At 35.4% G+C, this 23326-nt stretch overlaps 1 protein-coding gene across 1 annotated transcript in view; it reads left to right on the forward strand.

Moving 5' to 3' along the window:
- LOC150108627 (uncharacterized) overlaps positions 1 to 23326 on the forward strand; it is a 327730-nt gene that overhangs the window by 103000 nt on the left and 201404 nt on the right. The gene's annotated exons all lie outside the window — the stretch shown is intronic.

Raw genomic sequence — 23326 nt, forward strand, 5'->3', positions numbered from 1 at the left:
TTTCTATTTCTTCTTTGTCAGCTGTTGCGGTGGGTGCATAGGCTACTATTATTTTTATTGTTACGAATTCTCCAATTTTTAATTTTAGTGTTCCTAGTTGTTCAGAATGGATTGTGCAAGAAATAATATTTTTAGTTAGCATTTCATTTATGATAAAGCCAACTCCTCCAGCCCTTGTAGCGTTATCTGAAGCTCCCAGGAAAATTTGGTTGCCATTGTTCCATTTTGCTGTTAATTTAGAGCTGCTTCGGGTTTCACAAATAGCAAGGACATCAAACTTTACATTTTGCAGTTCTTGAACCAGGAAATCAACATGGGAGTCAGAAGATTCGGGTGTTGAAGGAATCAATAAATTGGGTCAGATTTCCAGATGGTGGTCTACCTTCCTTTGCGAGATTCTTAGCTCCCCCTGCCCTTGCAGATTTCTCACCACCACCACCTTGGTGGGATTGTAAAGAGCTGCACAGGACTGGGGTCCTTTTTTTTCTTCTACTTGCTGGCATCTTTACAGTGGTCTACAGCACTTCTCCTGACCATGGTTCTGAAGTGTGCCTTTGGGCCATGGTTCCTTATTCATTATTCAGAGTTGCCCTCTTGGGCTTCCCTAATCAGCCACAAAAAAAAGGTGAGATCATCCCCTTCTTTGCTGCATTCATTCTCAACTTCCATGGATGTCCTCTCCCCAGCATTTATTCTGAAAGGATCACACATTTATACCAGTATACTTTTCAGAATTTTCTAAGTCTCAATCATATTAGCACTCTTTCTACTGTTTGCTAGCATCTGCAGTCCACAAATTCTCAACCAATCAATCTTCATATTCTGCAATCCTCGTATCATCTTTAATATTCTCCTTTGCACTCTCCAAACTATATCAGCATCATCACAGAAACAAAGAGAACAGACCTGTATAGAATAGTCCATGTGAGGTATGTCATCAGCTTATAAAGAGGCAAAATGACTTTCTTCTTCTTGCACGTTAAGGTTTATTTTTCAGTATTGCAATTTCTTCTGAGTTGTATTTGCAATCTATGCTACATGGTCCTTTGAACTTAAGCTTTCTATCTACTAAAATTCCAAGATTCCTAACCTGATCAGTTTCTTCTAGCATAATCCCATCAATATAATATGCCACTGAATATTTCTACACCAAAGTATGTGACTATACATTTACTATCATTGAACAGATAGCCATTTTCGCATGCTCACATTTTCAGCCTGTTGAAATCATTCTGCAAGTACTGCATATCAGCAACACTCCTGATTACCCTACCTATCTTTGTATCATCGGCAAACATCTGTGTGTATCACCTGTCAAATCCTTCCCAGTGTTATTAATGTAAACATTGAATAACAGTGGATGAAAGACTGATCCTTGTGGTACACCACTGGTCATCTTAAATCTTGCAGGCTCTCATCTCCCCCCATATACCATATTTAATATATCAGTCAGCCATCCTCTTATTGATGTGAATGTTTTATTATCCAATTCCATATTCTCCAGTTTATGCAACAGTCTTCCATGTGGTATCCTGTCAAAAGCCTTAGGCAGAGTCTAAAATTATCATGTGTCATTGCGGGAAAATTCTTCACGAGAATATTTGAAATCCTGTGGTCATGTCATTCCCATATATGAAAAAAAGAAAGAAAGAAATATTTTATGTATTATTTATTCTTTCGATTATATTTAGCATTCTGAAAATGTTTATGCCGTAAAAGTTATTAATATTCTTTCTTACTTAGATACTACAGGCTCTGTAGATGGAATATTAATTTTTACAAAACAGAGATTGGGTGGTTAGCAAGAAAGGTACCATACTTAAAAATTAATAATATTTAATTTAATAATTAAGAACTGTTAATAGTTATTAGGGAGAATAAAATATTTAAGAATAGTTAGGAAGAAAGGGCAAAATATTTAAGAATATTTATTCTTCTAACCATTCACTATTTTTTTCTTCTACCCATTTAGACATCAATCTGGATGTGATTTTTTTTTTATCTGAACTAATTCAGAAGGTTACATGTTTCGTTTATTGATACACATGTATTTATAAAATCACTGCACTTTTCCTGGATAGTAAAGATATCTTGTACGCTGATATCATTTGCAGAGCTAGTTTAAGATCATAGCTGTAATTTTAAGTAATTATATTAAAGAAAACAATAATAAAATGACATAAATACTATCATCATTATGTAAATCAGCATAAGCTAAATTGCTGCAACTTCAATACTAGTCTTTACCTTTCCCTCCAATACTAGTATTTTATGATACTAAGAAATTTAAAATTTTATATTTAGTCTTTTTTACTGGGAAAAAAAAAAAAAAAAAAAAATATATATATATATATATATATATATATACACAGGAATACCTCGATTATCACGGTTTGTAATTTGATACCAAAATTCCAACTATTGCACTCCAAATTTGAATTATTGCGGCCGCGAGATGCAGTCCACTACATATGCAACCAGTTCGAGTCGCCACTCTCCCGGTATGTCTCTCTTGTAGCGCTTCATTCTTATCCGACGGCACCTGCTCACCAGTAACTGTCCGCCTTTGCCTGAAGTACATGTGGATATTTATTTCTCTTCTTATTTACCTATACAATGAATGCTAAAAGAAACAAGGAATGATATCAAGTCTACAGCTATCAAGAAGAAACGTAGAGTGATCAGCTTAGAAGATAAAGTTGCATATGATAAATAAGTATGAAGCAGGCATAACCAAAGCCAAAATTGCAAGAGAGTACGGTCTAAATCACATATGGGCAGCCCACGGTCTGGATCCAGCCCTAATCTATTTCAGCGAAGTTTGTCTGATTCATGGTGGGAGAAAACATGGTGTGTTCTACTAACTCACATTAAGCTGACGTCATATGACTTGCGCAAAACACACCATGTTGTCTCCAACCAAGGTCTCTTTCTCACTTTGACTAGCAGCGTGTGTGAACGTGTTACGTGTCAGTTCGGTACTTGCATTGGTGTTGTGCTTTGTTCAGTGCCTGCATTGATGTTGTGTTCTGTTCAGTGCCTGCATGTAGAAGACAGTTTTGTTTGACAGTTCTGAATATCGCTTATAAATTTGGGACAATGTCAGGGGTTATTGCAAAAAAAAGAAAAGTAGATGCAGAGAATCAATTTCAAGACAACTGGATGGAGGATTATTATTTTATTCTGAATAAAGATTTGCCTGTATGTTTGCTGTGCAACGAATCCGTAGCCGTCAACAAAGAATACAACTTGAAGAGACATTTTACTTCGAGACATGCGGATCACCCAAAAATTGATGGACAACTACGAAAAGATGAAATACAGAGGTTCAAGAAGAACTTGGATACCCAGCAGCAAATGTTCAACAAGCAAAGAACGCAGCACCACAGCATTGTCAAAGCCAGCTTTGTTGTAAGCGAAAAAATCGCTAAGCATTCTAAGTCATTTGGTGAAGGAGAATTTATCAAAGAATGTCTGCTGGATGTTGTAAATATCATATGTCCTGAAAAGAAAAAAAGACTCCGAGAATATTCGTTTGTCGAGACGTACTGTTGTCCAACGGATAGAAATTACGGCTGATGATATCAGAAAAGGTTTAAAAGAGAAGATTGCTAGATTGGAAGCATTTTCAATTGCTTTGGATGACAGCACCGATGCCTCTGATACATCACAACTAGCAATATTTATTCAAGGAGTTGATGCAGATTTCAACATCACAGAAGAATTATTGGCACTTCGGCCATTAAAAGGAACAACTACCGGTGAAGATATATTTGAAACAGTCAACACAGTTTTCGAGAGATTTGGGCTTAAATGGAGTTCACTATCTGGCATGTGCATTGATGGAGCCCCTGCAAATGGTTGGTGCACAAAAGGGATTTATTGGAATAGTTCATGAAAAAGCAATAGAACTACAGATCCATCCGGAAAATTTAACAAATTTTCACTGCATTAACCACCAACAAAATCTGTGTGCAAAATCGATTAAATTCACAAATGTTATGGAAGTTGTAGTAGCCAGTATTAACTTTATTAAGTCATGTGCACTTAATCACCGCCAATTTAAGGAGTATTTGGCAGACCTATTTTCGGATTATGAAAATGTGTCTTATTATTGTGAAGTGAGGTGGTTGAATAAAGGTAAAATGTTAAAACGATTTTATGATCTGAGACAAGACATTGCAGATTTTATGGACATAAAAGGAAACACAATTAACCAAGTAAAAGATGATGAGTGGGTGTGTGATTTAGCATTCCTTGTAGATGTCACCGGATACCTAAAGGAACTGAATCTTAAATTGCAAAAACAAGGACAATTGGTTTATGAACTGCATGGACATGTCAAAGCTTTTTGTAATAAACTAAGATTGTTGGAAAGTCAGATAAGAGCTAAAAATTGTCATTTTCCTACTCTAGCAACTCATAAAAATATCCCTTATAATTGTTATGGAGATGAACTGAAGGCACTAATTGAGCAATTCGATACAATTTACCGACTTCAAAAACAAAGACGCCACATTCACTATATTTGCTCGTCCGATGGAGATGCTGATGTAAATAATGTGCCAGAAAACTTACAGATGGAACTTATTGAGCTTCAGGCGGATTTAGTGCTAAATTCACAATTTAACAACATTGCTTTGACGGATTTTTATAAATTTTATTTGGTGGAAGAAAAATATACAAATTTAAGCATCTTTTCGGCAGCACATATATGTGTGAACAGTTTTTTTCGAGGATGAAATACAATAAATCAAAAATTCGGACAAGAATAACGGACAAAAACCTCGAAAATTCTATGCGATTATACTTAAGTAATATTAACGTCAATGTTGATAGTCTCGTAGTTGAAGTACAAGGCCAATCTTCACATTAAATTGTTATGTCGTTCATTATATTATAAAATTTATGTAGAGCTTTATACCAAAGCATTATATTATAAATGAATGAAATATGAAGTAGCAACTTGTTTTAATTCATTTAATATTAATTTATTTTATTTAATAATTTAGTCTGGCCCTTGACTCGGAGACAGAATGATAATATGGCCCCTGAACTAGGAAAGGTTGCCCATGCCTGGTCTAAATGAATCAACTGTTCGCCATATTTTAGGTCACGGTGCAAACTATGAGCAACTAGGATAAATTGCATCGAACCTCGTCTGGGTGTCAAACTACGAGAAACTACGAGAAGCCATCTTATGATTGAAATGGAAACGCTATTGTCAGTGTGGATAGAAGATTGTAACCAAAAGAGAATTCCTCTTAGTCAAATGACTATAAAAACAAAAGCAGTGAATTTGTTTGAAACTTTAAAAAGAAAACAATTAGAAAGCGAAAATGATTCGGCATCAGAAACTTTCTCTGCAAAGTTCAGAGTGGTTTGATCGGTTCAAAAAGCGATCGAGCATTCATAGTGTTCGTGTACAAGGTGAAATTGCAGGTGCCGATGAAAAAGCAGCAGCTAATTTCCTGGTGAATTGCAACAGATCATTGAAGAAGGAAATTATACCGATCAGATATTTAATGCTGACGAAACAGGCTTATTATGGAAAAAACTGCCCGCTGAAACATTTTTAGCAAAAAATTAAAAATCACGTGTAACACTTTTACTATGTGGCAATGCTTCTGGAGATTACAAGATGACTCCTCTCTTTATTTATCGTTCACAAAATCCTCGCCAGCTTAGAAGTTTAGATAAAAATTTTCTCCCTGTTCATTGGAGATTCAATAGAAAAGCTTGGATGACAAAAACTATTTTTGAGGATTGGTTTAAAAACTGTTTTTGTCCTGAAGCTGAAAGGTACTGCAAGTCATTAAATCTCGTTGATATTAGATAATGCACCTAGTCATCCAACAGAATTGAATGATTTGTGCGAAAATGTAAAAGTTATTTATTTACCACCTAATACCACTTCCATCATCCAGCCAATGGATCAAGGTGTAATCGCATCCTTTAAGGCATATTACCTATGAAGAACTTTTTCACAAGCAATAGATAAGACTACAGGAGATGAAGCTATGACTTTGACAGAATTCTGGAAGGCATTCAATATCAAGAATTGCATTAAGAATGTCAAGGAAGCATGGAGTGAAGTAACGTCTAGCAACCTGAGAGTGGCGTGGCAAAAGATTATTCCTCATTGTGCAAATGATTTTAAAGGATTTGAAAATGAAGTAACCTGTGTTATCAATGACATAACTAAGCTTGGCTTCGATCTAGGACTAAAAGAAATTGAAAAAGGTGATGTTCAGGACCTGCTTCAGTTGCATAATAAGGAGCTGGATGATGGACGTAATTAATCTCCAGAGAGAATGTGCTTACGATGTTCATTGATGATAATGACGAACAAATTGACGTGCCACCAAAGGAATTTACCCTCAAAGAAATGGACGAAATGTTTAGAATTGCTGAAAATTTTAAAGAAAAAATCTTGAACGGCGATCCTAATCTCGAGCGATCAGTGAAAGTTCATCAGGATATTGAAAATTCCATCCGTTGCTACCGAGTTTTATACGAAGAAGAAAGAAAGAAAAAATTCCACCAGACAACTCTACACCAGTTTTTATCCGAGAAAGAATAATTGTATGTACTCCTTATATATAAATAAAGATTAAAGAATAATCTTGTTTTTCTAAATGAACCTTCATTTTTTACTTAACACATTTCTTTTTTACTTCATATATAAAATTTAATTAATACATTTAAAAAATCCTTGGCAATGATCACATTTTACACGCATTATTTATCCCGGATTCGATTATTGCGGTATTTTTGCGTGGCAACAATAACTGCGATAAACGAGGTATTACTCTATATTATGTGTGTTTTGTGTGTGTGAGGCAGTGAAGGAAAAGAAGAAAGCATATCAAAAGTTCCTGGTAAATAAGTCAGCTTGTGCTCTTAGAGAATGCAGAGACAAATGTAAGAAAGCTAAACACTGTGTAAAACTGGCTAAACAAACATGGGAGGGCTTTGGCAAGAACATAGAAAATAAATATCAAGAAGGTGGCAAGATATTCTGAAGGTTGTTGAAGAAGCTCAGAAATGGAGGAAAGAGTGCTGTAAAAGGAATCAGAGATGATAAAGGTGACATGAAAACAGGAGAAAAGGATATCCTTGAAGTATGTGAAGTATGTAGTAATTACTTTGAAAAACTGCTAAATGAAACAAGCAGTGGTGACAGCACAGTGGTAAAAAACACTGACCAGGCATGCAGTCAGGAATACATATCCATACTTGAAGTAGAAAAAGCCTGAAATGTGGAAAGGCAGCAGGAGTAGATGATATTTGGCCAGAAATGCTCAAATATGGAGGTATAAAAATCTTACAGTGGCTGCACTGCATAGTTCAGGCCCGAGGGACGAATTCCAGATGATTGGAGTAGAGCTGTCATAGTACCCTTATATAAAAAGGGAAATAAAACTGAATCTGAGAATTACAGAGATATTTCATTACTGAGTGTTCCTGGTAAGATATATGCAAGTATACTTGAGAAACGGTTGAGAAGGATTGTGGAAGAGAAGCTCGGTGAAGAACAAGCTGAATTCAGGCCAAATATAGGCTGTCAGGATCAGATTTTCACTCTACGATAGATAGTTCAGAAATCATGGGAATATAACAAAGATAAAAAGGCTGAAAATGGGGAAAGTGTGCTGTAAATGGAATCAGATGATAAAGGAGACACGAAAACTGAAGATAAAGATGTTCTAGATGTCTAGCATAATTACTTTGAAATAACGCTAAATGAAACAAGCAGAGTGGTAGGAAAATACTTAGTGGGGATTCAACCAGAAATGCCCAGATATGGAGGTATAAAAGTTTTATGCTGGATGCATTTGATAATTCAGAAAGTCGAATTCTGGAAGATTGAAATAAAGATGCCATGATATCCTAAAATGATACAACCTTATTACCACTTACAGACCATATTAAAAATTGACATCCCTTATTTGCTATCCCAAAGACCAGCTGTAGTCTCTAGACTTGTCAGATGTCTACCAGGTTCCATGCATTTGTAAGCTGTCCTGTTATGGCCAGACAGGCAGGACAGTCAACATCAGAATCACCAAACACAGACTACATCCAGTTCCACCACTTATAGCCACTTATTGCTTGCCATACTTGCTTTGTACACCCACAACAAGATGTGATTGAAAAAGTCACCTTACTCACAGGAACAAATTCAGATACAAAAGACTTTTCCTGGAATCTGCTTCAGCCTTAAGGAACAACCCAAACCTCAATAAATTTAGTTGTATGAAACTACCTCACATCTGAGAAACACTCATCCTGAGAACTTCAGCCCAACAGCCAAGAACACCCATCCCAGCCACTAGGGGCACTATTTAGGACTTTTGACTCCCTGCTTCATTCATACTTACCTTATGTAGTGCCTGCATACACATATCAATGTGTTCATTGTTCCCTGATGATGTCAGTTTGACTTTTCCCAAAATATTGAAAGTAATAATTAAAAGTTTTTCCAAATCTTATATAGTATATGTTATTAATTTCTTTAAGTACAGCTTTATGTTGGTCATAGTACCCATCTATAAAAAGGAAAGTAAAACAATGTGAGGACTACTGGAGAAATTTCTTGCTGAATGTTCTAGGTAAGATTTATGCAAGCATACTTGAGAAGAGGCTTAGAAAAGTTGTGAAAGAGAAAGTTAGAAAAGAGCACACAGAGTTCAGGCCAAATGGGGTTGTGACAATCAGATGTGTAGAAGTAATTTAGAAATCATGGGAATATAACAAGAATCTAAGTTTTGTAGATCTGGAAAAGCCATATGATAAAATGAAAAGGGAAAAGGTTTTCAAAACATTACAGTTTTATGCCTGCAAATGGAACATTATACAGAGCAGTATGTAGCTTATTATAAATTGTAAATCAGTAATTGAAACTGTAGGAGGTACAGTTCTTCTTATGACTCTACAGCCCAAATCAAGCTTTTGCCTCCTTTGTTACCTCCAACCCTGTTTATCCAAACTTTACTTCTCCAGTTTGGTGTGTATCCATCTTGTTCTAGGTTTTCCTTTTGATCTTTTACCAAGAATTTTACTATTTACTGTCTGCTTAGGAGATACAGTTAGATGGCTTAATGTAAAGTCAGGTGTAAGACATTAGATACATCTCCACTCTTAAACTAGCAGTATACAAGACAGTGTTGAACTCTATTTTAATTTGTGGATGTGAATGTTAGGCTTGAGGTAAAACATTTGATCAAAGACTAAAGACCACGACATGAAAGTTCTTGGAAAACTTATGAGAGTGAACTGTGTCATCAGTGAAAGAATCATATTAAAAATGAAGATATTATAAAGGAACTTGACATTGTTATCATTCAAGAACAAAGCTAATCTAAGGTAGTGTGGTTATTTAAATAACCACACTACAATGATAGCATAAAAGATATCCAGAGGATGACCAAGATCTAAGTGGAGTGATGCATCAAAAGTACTTTAGAAGACTGAAATGATTTAATGGTGGAGACCTGACAAATAACTTATTAATATAAGTTATTTGTTGATATACCCTCTATTGATAATTTCATTCAAATTAGTAATTATCCATCAGCATCCTAATATTGTCATATTTTATATATATCAGTCTTCTAAGGCAGTGCTTCCCAAACTTCTGTATGTCAGGGCCCCCTTTGCAAAAATTAAAATATTTCACGGCCCCCCTCGAAAAAAATCGTAATAGAGAGATATATTATTATAATATTTATTGTATTTATATTCAGTACAAAACATACACAGTGAATATTGCAAAAATCAAATGTATATATTATATTTTTTGCTTCTTACCGTTTGGTTCTGAAGACGATGCGGGCTGTTCTGGTAAAATATGAAATACTGTCCTTTTTTTTTTTTTTTTTTTTTTGAGTCTGTTTCTGCTTCTTCTGATTGTTCGCGGGAATTTTTTTTTCTATTTTTTATCAGCCACTTATCCATCTCAAGGTTAAATTTTTTTAACGTAGAATAGATCAAATAATATCACCACTTACCAATACTGGCACACCACAGACTGATAACATGAAATTAGTGAATATTACCTGAATAAGGGAATCCCCAGACCAGGAACATTTTTCTCTTTTGTGACTTTTCTCCCTTTACGGTAATTAAGCCTAATGCAAAACAGACAGCAAAGGCAGGTTATTAAAACGTGCATATGATTGGTGTGGTATTAACAAAAGATCACGCAACCGAAAGATAAAAGCATAGCTGACAATTGAGTTGAAATGCTAACTCTCTTCAACCGAATTCCATATGTGAAACTGCCATAACATTCATTATATATATATTACTTAGTTTTAACACTTTTACGAATGTTAGTGTGTGTTACCCAGGTGGAGATATTGCTGCTGTAATATCTCCACCTGGGTAATACACTCTTAGACTGTTAGCACTACTCGGGTAATCCCTGACATCTTTATATATTAACAGAACATACCGCTTAATAAGCCATTACTATCACTGATAAGGATAAGAGAAAAATCACACTTCAACACACTCTGGTTCTAAAAAATAGTGCAATTAATGCTAATTCTTAATTCTAATTTAAAATATATACAGGGTGTCTCAAAAAATGTATACACACTTTGAATGATCATAAAGTTGGTATTTATTATAATACAGTTAACTTTCACATTGTAAAGTACACTACATAAATGTACTTTTCATCCCTCGAGTCTGTATTCAAACTGATGACCATCCTGGTCCAGGCACCACTGATAACGTGCAGCAATGGAATTGCAAGCACTGAGAATCATTTCATCTTGTAGCTGGGCGCATTATCTTTCGATTGCTGCTTTCAAGTCATCGACTGTTGCTGGTTTTGAAGTGCAAACTTTATCCTTGATAAATCTCCATAAGAAGAAGTCCATTGGCGTGAGGTCTGGTGAACACGGGGGATATTCTACAGAACCTCTTCTTCCAATCCATCTGTTGGGTAGTCTCATCAAGATAGGCCCTCACATCTCGATGGTAGTGTGAGGGTGCCCCATCTTGTTGAAAATAAAAGTCCTCATCCTCAAAGTCCTCTTGAATATGTGGCATGACAGCTTCATGCAGCAAGTTCAAGTAATTGGCACCAGTTACAGTACCGTCGAAAAAGAATGGTCCAATTACTCCGTGTGCTGATAAGTCGCACCACACCGTCACTCCTGGAAAATTTACATGATGTTCCTCCATTACATGCGTATTCTCAGGTGCTCAGTAAGTGCAATTGTGCCGGTTAATCGACCCATTTAATTTAAATGTGGCCTCATCACTCCACACAATTCGTCTTGGAAATTGTGCGTCCTCTTCACATTTTTCCAAGTACCACTCACAAAACTGCATTCTCCTATCCGGATCATCTTCGTTGAGAGCGTGTACTCTTCTTGGAATGTAACTTTTCCAATGACTGCGCTTCAGCATGTGATGGACACTTGATTTTGATACTCCTATCTAACGAGACGCTTGTCGCACAGATTTTCTTGAACTTTGATGATACATTTCAATCAACCTTTCTTCTGTTGCGGGCCTCGTAGCTGTTCGTGGTCTTCCTGAACGTTGCTTATGGACATTTTGAACAGTTCCAACTTCTTCAAATTTATCTCTAATTCGAGTAATAGTAAGTCTCATAGGTGGATCTCGTTGAAATTCTCTTCTAAACTGTCTTTGCACTTCCACTACGTTTTCATACTTCCAGTAGTATTTTAGGATAAATTTTCTTTCCTCAAAGCTTAGTCTGGTTTCAGCCATTATTTCAAATCCGTTAAACCTGCAAAATAATGAAAATTAAGTGAGTTATCAGCCGTTGAAGTGTGTGTATACATTTTTTTGGGACACCCTGTATATATATATATATATATATATATATATATATATATATATATATATATATACAGGGTGTTCGGGATAAATTTGACAGTTTCGTAAGGAAAAAGAAAATCTTCTTTGTATCTATTAAATTTAATGAATTGACAAAAAAACATTACAGGCAGAGTTAATTACAATACTATCAACAAGATTTACTCAAAATAACCACCATTAGCATCGATCACAGCTTCAATTCTGCTTCGGAACCTCGAATAAGCTGATGCTACAGTCTCCCTGGGAAGGGCCGCAAAAACTGTTTTAATTTTATCCATTAGTCTGGGGAGTTTGGAGGCCAAACATTTGGACTGGTGAAGTCGTAGAAATTTTCAGACAACCATTTTTGACTTTTCCCAGAGGTGTGGCAAGGGGCCGAATCCTGCTGCCATACATACGGCCTACCATTGGCTACCCTTGTTATCCAGGGCTTGACTACAGTTAGCAACTCCACGAACAAAGCCCGAATTCCAATGCCAGGGTTCTTCAACACCTGTTCCTGCAGATTTGCGAGGAATTCTGCTGTACGAACGCAATCAGATCGTCTGCTAGGGATCTTTCTTCTTGCTACATCCTCGTAGTCACCATTGCAAGTCTCTAGTTCATGCCTGATTGTTTTTACTGTATTCAGGGAGCATTGGGCAGCAGTCGTAATATCCTTATTTTGATGGCGGGCACGAATCATCATGATACAAGTTATTCTCTTCCGTGATTCAGGTGGGTTCCAGCTATCCATCCTTTCTGACGTCTTGTATATGAATGAAGAAGGGTCCAAACTTTTAAATGAAGAGAAGTGTGTGTTAATACATGTAACTTACGGAAAAATATAATTAATTATAAATATGTCAAATTTATCCCGAACACCCTGTATATATATTGAGGGGGGGGGTGAATTGAAGAAAAGAAACCAAAAGATTTATACAAAAATCAGTAGAATGAAAATTAAAATGCCAAAATAATTCATTCTTATTGCAATAAATCAAAGTCCTTAATTCTTCCAGATAGCATTAATACAAATATTAGAGTGCCAAAATCTATGTATTGGAAGAGCTGATTACTTGAATCTGGATGTTGCATTCCATCTGTAATGGAAGTGAATTGGGGTGAAGGCTAATTAATTATAAGCTTGAAACTTTAGAATTATCATTATTCTAACAAGTTGGTCCTAAAAGTGGATATTTATGTTGGTTGAATAGTTTGACAGGTTATTTGTTAGATTTCTTACATCTGTTGACAAATTTATGACCAGAATGCTAGTTTATAAATGCTTTTGATTAATCTGTGGTTAGTATCATTGTCCAGTAATCCTGATTTATTGTAATAATGCAGGAACCTCATTCAAACTTGATATATTTGAATAAATTTCCTGTTCTGTATAGTCGTATTCTAACACTTACTAGTTCCAGAATTTTTATTGTACTAGGAACAGTAATAATTCTACAACAATAAGTTTATATTGTATAATTATTTTTCTTCCAAAACTTGGAATGCAAATAACCTAATTATTATTTTAATTTTCATCTGTTGATCTTTGTATAATTTTTTTGGTTCTTTTTTCCTCTTTCTCAACTTTATTAATGCACAGGATATCAGAACTGACTATGTTGTTCTTAGAACCATAGTTTTGTTAATCTTGAATTTCCTCTTATACTTGCCACTGACTATAATGGCTTATTAACTTCTGATGATGCCATTTGCTGTTGACCTGTATGATGGAATGTTGAGTGTAATCTAATTAATAAAATTATACATATCCTTAAGCATCAGTAACCTTTGAAAGAATTGCACCCATGCATTGCTCAGTTGCATTTAAACAAAGGGTTTCCAATGTTGTGTTGTAAGTTGTAGCTGTTACACTAATGGCCTTTTAGGAGAACTGAAAATATATCATTAGAATAATAATGCTTTTACTTTCTAAATAACGCCTTAGAATTTCAGATCACAATAGTATCGTTTGTGTAACATAAATTACACAAGTGATACTATTCCCCTCTTACACTGAAATGAAATTACTGAAGCTAAATTCATCCTATATTTTCATAGCATTGCCCAAAATATCTGATAAAGAAAATGCAGCTTTATTACTCTAAAATCATTTTTAAGTATATATAATACTGTATAGTATTGAATGTGCTAAAATGGAAAATATGCTCAGTTTTTGTTATGAAATACTGAAATTTTAGAAGACATTGAAGAAGGAAACCAGCATTCTGAGGTGATGAGAAGTACCCTAGAATAATAATAATAAAAACTGTGCTTATAGAAACAAAAAATTGATTTTTATAGCATTTTATGCTATAAAGATAAAAATTTTATTGATACTCTCAGGGAAGCCATTTTAATATTGTTAAGAAACTACAGATGTTATTAAGAAGTAAGAGGAAAATAGCTATCTGAAATTATAAGAGAATAGGGTAATACATTTTACCAGAATAATTTTAACCACAGTTATTTGGTTGTTTGTCAGTCTTCATAAAAGCAAATGTGTAATTCTTGTTTCAGCGGTTTTTTCATTGTTGTTGAGCTTCTGGGTGCATGTTCTGCAGAGAGTTTGAAACAGTTCTCAACTGTTGATAAATGTTTTATACATTTACAGTTTACTTATTTTATGTATTTTAGGCATAGTATTTGATTGCTCATAATTTCATTTGGACTGAAAATAAACGTTTTTATTGTTAATTATTTTATTCACTGTATTAATCCTTTGTAATACAGTCCAGTAATTCACATGGTACAATATCTGTCATTCATTTCAGTCGAATGGGTAAGTGGGTTAAGAAAAAACAGATGTAAGATTGTTGGGAGCTTTCTTAAGTCACTCCCACCCAGAAGTTTGTAGTATCATGGGTTTTATTAATTGGATAAGTTTTTTTTATGTAAGCACATTAACTGGTTAAATGTGCTTACACCCATGGATATGTAAGCATATCCACAGGTTAAAATTGACTCAGCACAAAATAGTCAACTTTCATTGTAGTAAATACCATTATAGTGAACTCAATATAACAGATTAAATAAAAACTATTCTAAAAGAAATTTGCTGTAATAGCAAAACTTTCTTTTAGAAAAAACTACTTTTTAGGTGTGTAGCAAGTCAGTCGACTGCATTTGGTATAGAAATTTAACATAGTCTCTCTCTGGTCTGAGTGGTTAGCGTATCTGCTCTCCAGCCAAAAGGCTGCTGGTTCGAATCCACCGTGGGCATGGATGTTTGTATGTGAAAATACTAGTGATGGTGGTCAGCAGTAGATGTTGTTGGTGTAGGTGATGAAGGTAGTTGTGGCTGGTGGAGAAGGAGAGTTGTATAGTAGGTACCCTCCCTCGATGAGTCTTTGGACTCCCTAGAAGTGTTATGTAATAATAATAATAAAAAGCAAGTTTGAGTTAATTGACATGTATAAATTTCTTTAGTTAATTAAAAAGGGAAGGAATTTTTGAGTTCATGCAGAAGGCAGCTGACATAAAAAGTTCAGCCTTGTTGGAGATCTAAATGAATACTAGACATATAAAAATGTTTGGGGAAAATTTGGAGAAAAAACAGACCTAATAATTCTGGTAAGCACTAGCTAGACTTCTGGTTAGGATGTTAACTAGAACAAAAAATTCACATAGAAAAAAGACACAAGAAATAAGTCTCATTGACTATGTTATTGTTGATAACAATATCATCATGCCAGTTCAGGACACAAATAGTACACAGGGGATTTGAAAATAGAAAGTGAACACCATTTAGTTTTGAGCAGGATGAAAATGAGTGCAAATTAAAAATACATATACAGAAGTTTTTATAAAGAATCAAAGTTAAGCAGCTTTCAGTGGGAACTATAGACATAAATATACAAATATTATTCAAAAAAAAAAAAAAAAAATGGAAGAGTTGGAAAACATTAATCAAACCTTGGTGACTGGTTGGTAGAAAAAACAGAACTCCATGGTGGACTCAGGATTTTAAAGGGACATCCATATGGAAAAGAAGAAAAGATATCAAAATTCCTAGCAAGTAAGCCAATCATATGCTCTGAGGGAATACAGAGAGCAATGCAAGAAAGCCACCAACCATTCCAAAGTTTCTGATTTCCTTTCTTTAAATGCTTTTTTTTTTCCAACTGCATGGATCAAGCTGGTAGAGATGCTGAGACATTTGCTATCATTGACCTACACAAATCATTCACATGCCTACCCAAATAACTCCATCCATTCTCCAAATATCTTGAACCTCTTCCTAACTAGTGACCCTTGGATAATTCAGACCATAACTGCTAATCTTTTCTCTCATCAAGCAACATACACACATGTACTCCCACCCATATGTTGTGTAGCACTATAAAAATGCCAAGTAGAATGGTCTTAACTTAGTGCCTTGTACTATGCCTCATTCCCTTAGTTGGATTACTGTTTCCAAGCTTCTGACTGAAATACTTAATGAATGTGTTACTGAAATAATCTTCATTGGTATGGAAGCATTTATTCCCCATTCTACTCTACATTTCCAGCTACTGATCAAGCCCTTGTTCTCCAAAAGGAAAACCAAGGCTGGACAAATGAAGAATCAGGCATGCTGTAATTGGACTAGCTCTCATCCAAAAGGGATTTTGAAAGTTCTAAAATCAGAAAATTTGCATCATGTGCAAACAGTAGTCTTGCCTTCTAGTCTCTTGCCAAAGTCATCAACTGTAACTTCTGTCCAACACAGCATCCACTACTGTTACACTCAGGCGGTTCTATAACCTCATCACCCACAGAGAACGCCAACTTTCTGGCCTCTTTTCTAATTCCTGCTGTTTTTTTTTTTTTTTTTTTAACATCTGATCCACACATGAAAGACCACAAGACCTATAACACATTAGTGCCTTGTGTGTGCAAGAGGAATAGAAGAAAGAAGGAATCTGTTCACATGCTTAAACAGCTGAGGGTTGTAATCTTTGAAGAAGGCATAGTGGAAGAAACTGTTTCAAAGAAGTAGATGTGATGAAAGAGGAAGCAGTGAAGTTGGCTCAGTGAGTTTCAAGATGGACTGTAAAAGGGTGTTGGTTAGCAGTGGCCCTTGTTTTAATGATTTTGGAGAAGAGTGGAGGAATAATAGTGGCCAGTTCAGCAGAGCACTGTCCATGAAAGTATCTATCAAAGAGGCACAAGGCAGAAACTGAATGCCTGTGAGAGTGAGAGGGGGCGGGGGATTGAAGTGGATATGTGAGAGAGGAATTGTTAATTAGCCAGATTGTCCTCTTTTAGGTAGAATCAAGCAATCTTAGAGAGGATTTTGGTACACCACCTCCTGTATGGTTGATCCTGTAAAATGTCCTCAAACCATTCCAGACACTCACCACACAATGTCCCATTTGAACTTCCATCAGAAAAGAAATCAGAATTTTATCCAAATTGAACATGAAAAAAATCTCTTGGTCCAGATACCATTTCTCCAATCATCCTAAAGATGTGTGCTCAGAGTTAACTCCCTGTGTCACATTTTTTTATGCTTTGATATTCTACTGGCATCTATCCTGCAGCATAGAAATTAGCCCATGCACAATCTCTTCATTAGGAGGATGGTGAATCTTTACCATCAAACAGCCACCACCCAATTTCCCTCATGTTTCTAACTGGAGAGAACCTTTAACATTCAACACCTTCATTATCTTGAAAGCACTCAACTAATGAATGATCCTGCATGAATTCTGCAAGTGTTGATCAACAGAGGACCAGGTCCTATTTATCACCCAACACTGACAGATTTTTCCGTGATATTTGTTCAAGTCTCAAGTTACTCTTAATATACAAGGCATCGGACAGGATCTGTTAAGTAAGCTCCAATCATTTGGGCTATACTATAACTTCTGCAACTGGATTGCCTGATGTTTAACTGGAGCACGATATCTGTGATGGTCAGGGATTCCCTCTCTTGTAGCTATGTAACTAATGCCGGAGTTCCCTTGGACTCTGTTCCCTCACACTCTTCCTTCTGTATATCAGTGACCTACTCCAGTTGACCATCAACCCAGTACACAGTTTTGCTAATGAAAGCACATCACACTCGTCCTTCTCATTCATATCCCACACAAATCACCACAGCCTACAGAACAGCAACTTCTAACCTTAAATTCGATTTAAACCATTTTTCAATGGTGTTCAGATAGCTTTTTAGTTTCATTGCTAGAAAAACTAAGTTTTCTTCCTATTTTGCTCATCTGGAGTGATGTCCCTAAGAGCACCCTAAAATTACTTAACTCGGTACAGGAGAGTAGTTAGACTGATAATTCCTCCATCCCTCTGTTAAATCCATCGAAACATATTCAGTAACTACTACTAAACACTTTACAATTCAACTCCAAACCCACAGAACAAACTTCTCCTCTTCATTTATCCTTTCTACTGTCCTACAGAACAATCTCCCATGACAGTTTACCAGGGATTACAATCCACATTCCTTCAAACTAAATGTGAACAAGTTTCTTCTTGCCCATCAACAGTACTGATGTTCTATGGGCAACCCATAGAACATCAGTTAAGATAAATAACATTTTTTTCCTTTTTTTTTTTTTTTCTTTTTTTTTTTTTTTTTGAAACTTGAGGACTACATTGCATAGTTGGGTTTGTACTGATGGAGCACCAGCTATGCCAGGGCAAAGTTGGGTTTTGAGACAAAAGGGAAAGAACTGGCTCCCCAAGCAATATCATATAAATATAGTCATATCAACAATCCAACAACTATCTCTATTCCAGAGAATTTTAATAATAGAGTGTTGACACCTTTTGGCAACTGGTATATGGTGATATACTAGCAGGCGAAGACAGAAGAGGAGATTGACACCATCTGTCTTAATTTACTGCCCATTAGACATTCGTGGTGAAGGATTTAACATAGCACGCCATGCCTGCTCGGACGTTGATATTTGGTAGCAGCTCCAGGGGTGGCAATGAGAAGTTAGCGACTGCCGCTATCACTGACAAAAATAATGGAAAAACTAGATTCAGACTCTGCAACCATTTAATGACCGGAACTTGAAATATTAGGACTTTACAGCACGAACTAAAAAGATATGAATGGACTGTTATGGAACTTTGTGAAATTCGATGGCCCAAAACAGGAGAGCTAACAACAGATGAAGGACATTTGCTTTTTTACTCTGGATGTGACTGCAATGGAAAAGAAGGTGTCGGGTTTTTGATACACAAATCATCACGAAATTCTGTCATGGAATTCAACCCTATCAATAGCAGAATTGCTCTAGTCCGCTTGAGAAGAAAACCACTCAATATCACCATCATACAGGTCTATGCCCCAAACACAGATCACGAGGACTCCGAAGTAGAGGAGTTTTATGGTCAACTTAATGCAACAATCACCAGGGCGATTGGAATGCCAAAATTGTAACAGACATAGGCAAGGATTATCTCCCATTTGTCGGACCGTATGGCTATAGGGAGACAAACGAAAGAGGTTTTGAATTGATCAATTTTGCCTCACAAAATGAACTTACATTACTAACACTCTATTTCCCCATAAACCTTCCAGAAGATGGACATGGACTTCCCATGATGGTAAAACACACGACCAAATTGACTTTATCCTTGTAAGCACAAGATTTAAAAACTCCATCAACCTCACAAGAACCAGATCATTTCCTGGAGCCGACATTGGCATCTACCACAACATGGTCATCACAACTGTGAATATGAAAATGAGGGAAAGATTACCTACAAAATCAACTCGTAAAAGATATAATATAGAAAAATTAAAAGATCCCCAAATAAATACACCATATAAATACAAATTAAAACAAATTTTTGACACAAGCTTCAAGAAATATAATAGTATCGAATCTAAAACCAAATACTTCTCACAAAAGATAACTGAGAGAGCTGAAGAAATCCTTGGATACAAAAGGAAAATAAATAAACCATGGATAACCAAAAATATTTTGGACCTATGCGACGAAAGAAGATATTTGAAATCTCATATTAATAGCAGTGATAATAGAGAACAGTATAAAAATATTACTAAGATTATTAAAAAAGAAATCAAACATGCTAGAAACTTATGGATATTGGATGAATGCAAAAATATAGAAGAGGACTTAAATAAAAATAATTCTAAAAGTGCTTTTCAACTTATCAATAAGTTAACCAAACCTTTTACTGCAATTAATTGGAGCATGGAAGATGAAGATGGAACTCCTATCACAGATAACCAGAAAATAGTTGATAGATGAAAATGTTAGGCAACCAAGCTTTTTCAAAAGGACCCTCAACTGACTGATGATATTTTAGACAGAATTTTGCCAGGAGGTTCGGAGGAAGGAGATTACCTGATATTAAAAGAAGAAGTTATTGCAGCAGTTAACTCCTCAAAAATAGGAAAATCACTGGGAAGTGATGGTGTCACAGTGGAACTGATATGCGAAGGAGGTGACATCATCATAGATACCTTGCTAAATTTATTCCAGGACGTAAGGAACACAGAGACTTGGCCCTCTGATTGGCGGACTTCTGTCCTTGTACCTATTCCTAAAAAGGGAAACAGCAATAAATGTAGCAACTATAGAACAATAAGCCTTATTAGTCATCCAAGCAAAATCTTGTTAAAAATACTACTGTCAAGAATCGAAAAGAAAATAGAAAGCAGACTATCAGACGAACAAACAGGTTTCCAGAAGTACAATTGACCATATTTTTACAATGGTCACATACTAGGCGAAAAATACATAGAACATAACAAAATAATCTGTCACAACTTTTTAGACCTTCAAAAAGCTTTTGACTCAATATGGCACGAGGCATTATGGAAAATTTTAGAACATTATGGTATTGACAACAAAACCATTAGGATTATTAAATCTCTTTATTCCTCATCTGATATGAGAATTGAAATTAAACATTACAGCAGCAAACCGTTCCGGGCAGAATGGGAGGTAAGACAGGGATGCATCTTGTCCCCTCTTCTTTTTAATTGTTTTCTGGAATGTGTCATAGATGAAGCTCTTTATGAATATGACACTGGAATAGTAGTTGGCGGACTAAGAATAAATAACTTACGTTTTGCTGACGATATCGATCTTCTGGGAGAAAGTGAAGAATTACAAGAAATAACCAGCCGTGTTTTCAGAACATTAAAAAAATATGGATTATACATAAACCTACAAAAAACAAAAACAATGATAACCTCAAAATCAGACATTGAATTCTTAAAGATGCAAATTGAGAATGCAAAGAAGTTCACTTATCTAGGAAGCACGTCGAGTCAAGATGGTCATTCAAAAATCAACATTAAATACTGAATTGCTAATGCAACCGTGGCCCTACAGAAGTTAAAACCATTGTGGGGAGATAACAGAATAGCAATCACAGCCAGACTAAGACTAATTGACACCAAGGTGTCAATTAGTCTTAGTCAAGAGGCCTGGACTTTATTGAAAGAAGATGAGAGGAGACTCCTGTCTTTCGAAATGAAAACTTACAGAAGACTTTTGAGAATTCCCTATACCGCTCACGAAACCAATGAAAAATGTCCGAAAACTGATTGATTCAATAGATGGGAGAAAAAGGGAAAATATTCTGACAGTCATCAGAAGAAGACAGATGAAATGGTTCGGACATGTGGAGAGGGCTAATCGCATTCCAAAGCAAGCACTAGAAGGAATCATTCCGGGATCTAGGGGGAGGGGCCGACCTCGATTAAAATGGACTGATAACATCAAAAAATGGACAAATTCCTCCCTTTCTCAACTGACATCAAGAACAAGAGACCGAGACGACTGGAGGAAGCTAGCAAAGAATATCACCTACCTGCCATGAATGACCCAACGGTTCATTTCGGACTATGGGAGAAGAAGAAGATATGGTGATATGACTTTTGCATTACTTCCACCTATTACCACCTCTGGGTCTAGCTCCCACTGACGAAACCTCAATCAAGGTTATGGTATTGACAACAAAACCATTAGGATTATTAAATCTCTTTATTCCTCATCTGATATGAGAATTGAAATTAAACATTACAGCAGCAAACCGTTCCGGGCAGAATGGGAGGTAAGACAGGGATGCATCTTGTCCCCTCTTCTTTTTAATTGTTTTCTGAAATGTGTCATAGATGAAGATCTTTATGAATATGACACTGGAATAGTAGTTGGCGGACTAAGAATAAATAACTTACGTTTTGCTGCATAGTATTTTACATACTCTGAAGGATATGTGCTTTGCATTATGGGATACTAAGGCAAGTGATCAGAACTTATACCACCTTTATCACGAGTTGCCCCAGTCCTGAAATTATTTCAGGCACAAACTTTGTTTGCTTACACTTGGATAAAGGATTAAATCAAATATGTGATTGATCACGAGGTTCTTCTTTTCTACACTACTGCACACTGGTTGTCGAAAGGAAATGTTGTCAATCGTATCTTTGAGTCGAAAGATGAAATCAAGTTGTTCCTGGATGTGCAAAGGAAACATGACCCTGTGGCTTACTTTAATGATGAATCATCTGGTGATAAATTCCAAATTTTCATTCATGCTGAAATTGTACTGCACTATCATAAATAATTGAATGAAGAAAAGAAGCAAGAGAGAATAATGATGGTTGGAGATTAATGATTGAACTAATTTTAGATGATTAGAGCAATTTTTTCCCTTTCCTGGAAATTCTGATTTTGTCTTTTCTGGAATTTTTATGGAAAAATAGGCCATCTGGCCATGAGTACACATCTCTATATATAATAATCAAGTTCAATGAAACCCTGCCTTTGATAGTAAAATTAACTGCTTGTTAGATTAGTCAAGCTATATGAATAAATGAAAAATAAAATAAAAACATTTAAGGAAAGATAAATTAGCAGAGATAATGTTAATCTTTTGTTTTCTTTCTTTCTTTCTTTGAACAGTTCCCTTCTCTCCTCAATATCTGGTCTCAAGAACTTTTTTCTCATCACTATTTCTCAAATATTAGAACTTTCATGGTTTTTTATTTATTTATTTTTATTGGATGTTAAAATTAGAGATGCTCCAAATATTTGGTGTTCAGCTGGCAAACAGAAAAATTCCTGTCACGTGTGTCATAACAAATACAATGAATTGGAAAAAAGTCCCCTTATCTTGTGCAACTTCATAAAAAGGCTTGCTTGTTGTGTTTGCTGTAGGTATTTTCGTTGGTGTTTTTATTTTAGTTTATGTTATGCAGTTTTAAAAGTGTTTATATTATGAAGTATTAAAATGTGTCTTAAAATATTGAAGAGTACAGTTTTTGATCCTGAATTTTATATATATATATATATATATATATATATATATATATATATATAAGCAATATTTAGAAGTTTTATGATTTGTGTGGAGATACAAAAATTTGCAAAATATAAACTATGCAAATAACAGAATATTGACACATGAAAATGGAAGTACACATCTAATGCTAATCATGTACAAATGCAAGCATAGCAATGAATTTGTAAAACAAAATGAAACTGAA

Source organism: Typopeltis vanoorti, chromosome 3 (genome assembly GCF_054136105.1).
Source record: "Typopeltis vanoorti isolate ZY-2024b chromosome 3, IOZ_Tvanoo_1.0, whole genome shotgun sequence".
Classification (NCBI taxonomy): domain Eukaryota; kingdom Metazoa; phylum Arthropoda; class Arachnida; order Uropygi; family Thelyphonidae; genus Typopeltis; species Typopeltis vanoorti.